The sequence below is a fragment of the Cricetulus griseus genome, assembly GCF_003668045.3.
Source record: "Cricetulus griseus strain 17A/GY chromosome 1 unlocalized genomic scaffold, alternate assembly CriGri-PICRH-1.0 chr1_1, whole genome shotgun sequence".
Taxonomy (NCBI): Eukaryota; Metazoa; Chordata; class Mammalia; order Rodentia; family Cricetidae; genus Cricetulus; species Cricetulus griseus.
In genome coordinates this window covers 51,462,593-51,465,725 of record NW_023276807.1, presented here as the reverse complement: position 1 = coordinate 51,465,725, position 3,133 = coordinate 51,462,593, and positions in this window count along the sequence as shown.

Genomic DNA, 3,133 nt, shown 5'->3' with positions numbered 1-3,133 from the left:
GTAGACCATACAGAAAATCAAATCTTTACCATGTGGATCTTTGGGAACACTTAAAATGAAAACGATAGGAGAAGCTTGAGGCTCAGAAGACTCGGTGGGATTGCCTGTTGGTCATGGACTCCCTGACAGTGGCATGAGCTGGCAGGCTACAAGAGGCATAGTTTAACATTCAAAGATGGAACAGTCTGTGTCTGTGGGGGAGATGCCTGCATTTAATTGTCACAGTGAGGAATCACCAACCTCTTAACTAGTTCCCATGCCTACAAAACTCACCCCTTGACAAAGCAAGAACTTTGAGGAAGTACCCAGCAATATAGCCACTGGTGTTTATGACCAACCATCCCCCAAAGCACCCCATAGGTGCCCATTGCCATTTAAGAGAAGAACTAGTTTCGGGAGAAGATGGAGTGAGTTGCAGACCTTCTGGAATTACTAGATTCTACTCTGAAGTGACTCTATTCTCCAAAAACTCTAGAAGCTTCTCCAACTCTAAAACAAATGGACAATGAATCCGAAGGGTCTTCTGCAGTGCAGCATAGCCAGGGTAATCTTAGGCTTTCCACATGATTGGGAAGAAGATAACTAAACTGAAATATTGTTTGCTTTAAGCAAACCAGTCAAGATGTAGAAATTCTACACCATAACCCTGATTGAGAAAACATTCACAATACATTTTGTTTTGCATTGCATGTCTGGCACGGAAATCTTAAGCATTAACATACACTACTCACCAGGGAAAATTTTTTGTTTCTTTTCTCTCCATATTTAAAAATATGTTTGTGCTGATGTCTCAAACTATGGAACAAAGCTCACAAAAGCTAAATTTATTGTTTAATTTTCAGGAATCAAAGGATTACTAATTTAACAAAACTATGTTGTTTCTATTATGTAATAAAGTATCAAGGATTAGGAGCCACCATTTACAATGCTTAAAGTTCTCAAGGGAAATAACTTTTTAAGCACTTTATCATAATTACCGAATTAAAGTAATAAAACAGGGGATGTTATGAAAACATTTGATAAAACTCCTTTTAACTTCTGTTTTTGACTCTTAGCTATTTTGATAACATGTTTTGATAACATATTTGATAACATATTATATATTTTAAAAATGTTTGTCTTGTGCATGTCTGTATATGCACGTACCCCATGTACATATTGCTCACAGAGGCCAGGAGGAGTTGGATCCCCTAAAATTGGAATTAAAGACAGCTGTAAGCTACCATGTGGGTGCTGGGAACTGAATGCAGACTCTGCAAGAGCACCAAGTGCACTTACACTGTGTTATGATAAATCTTTCCGCCAAAAGCCACCCAAGTTCTACCTACTCGACACATGGGTGGTCTCCTCCAGCCACCTGAGTTCTGCCCGCCTCGTGGATGGACAAAATAATACACAGATTTATATTAGGTACAAATGCTGCTTGGCCAATTACTAGGACTCTCATCTGTTAGCTCAGTCTTAATTATCATAAATCTATATATTTTATAAGACTTATCTTATTGGACACTTTCCATTGGCGTCCCTCCTTGCTGGTGGATCACATTGTGCCACTGGAGGAAGAGCGGAGGGGAAAAAGGACACTTCCTGTTTCTCCTTGCTTAAATATGAGTCTCCTTACTATGTCACTTCCTGCCTGGATCACCTCTTTGACTCCTAGTGCTGTCTAACTTGCTGTCTCATTGGCCAAACAGTACTTTATTCAATAGTCAATAAGATGAACATACACAGTACATTCCCCATCAACACTGAGCCATTTCTGCGTCTCCTTTATGTGTTTCTTCTTTTAAAAAATTGTATTTGGGGCCTGGAGAGATGGCTCAGCAGTTGAGAGAATTGAATGCTCTTCCAGAGGACCTGGGTTCCATTCATAGCACCCACATGGCGGCTCACAACTATCTGTAACTCCAGTTCCAAGACAAAACACAAATGTACATAAAAATAAGTGAATAAACAAATAATGTTTGTTATTTTAAACAAATTATAAACAAATTAATGTTTATAATTTTAAAAACCACTCAAGAGAGAAAGACACCATGAGACAGAGCTTGGGTGGAGGGTTTTTTTTTTTTTTAATTGGGGGAAACTGAATGGGAAAGGGAGGAGAAAAGAGGGGAGCCGGGCCTCTAGGGACAGGAGTGGCAGAAGAGAAGAGGGGGGGGGGAGAGAAGGAGAGACAGACAGGCAGTGAAGCAGAGAGAAAAAAAGAAAAAGAATGGGAGGTGGGCTGGACACCTTTAAAAGGGAACATAGTGAATATGCACAGGTGGTGCTCTTAGTGGCTGCATCTGGGGGTGTATCCTGTCAGAACCCAAAGGACAGATGCCTGAATACTAATAATGTTTCTATTAATTCTTTGAGACTTTCATAAAATGTATTTCAGCTGTATTTATACCCCTCCCCCTTATGCATTTCTTGATCCCATTGGGTTAGTTATTTTTCTGTGGTTGTGATAAAACAGCTTGACAGAAGCAACTTAGTGGAGAAAGAGCATATTTCGTGTGAGAGCTCCAAAAAGAAGCCAGCTGTCATTGTGGGCAGGGCATGCAGCAGGCAGGGAAGACATAGGAGCACAAGTAGGAGGGTGATGTTGCTTTCAAACTCAGAGATAGTGAACAAGAAGTTAGGTCTGGCCAAAAAGCCAGATCCAGTGGCCCACTTCCTCCTGTCACACCCCACCATCTTTCCAAATGTACTAGCCGCTGGGGACCAAGCGTTTAAACACGTGATTCTACGGAGGATGTTTTACATCTAAACCACAACAAGCTCCATGCCAACATCCACTTTGAAAGATGGGATGTCATGTTTTTGGACCTCTCTCCTCCACATGTACAATGTCTTGTTGTATTTACTAATAAGCAATAGAAAATTGAAGGTATATATACTGATTACAAGAAGCTGTGTGCATTTTCTCCAGCAAAGACAGCACATGGAACTACAGCAGTAACTGGCATTGCCATCTGCCACTGTTTGTGATGTCTGTAATCAACTTTGTGTCTTCCCTTGCTTTTGCACTGGGGAAATGCAGTTGCTTGATGACGTGGTGTTAGGAAATACATTCCCTGGCATCTGAGACAGTCAAACTCATAAAAACAGACAAGTAGCATTCATGGTTCCCAGAGACCAGGAAGAG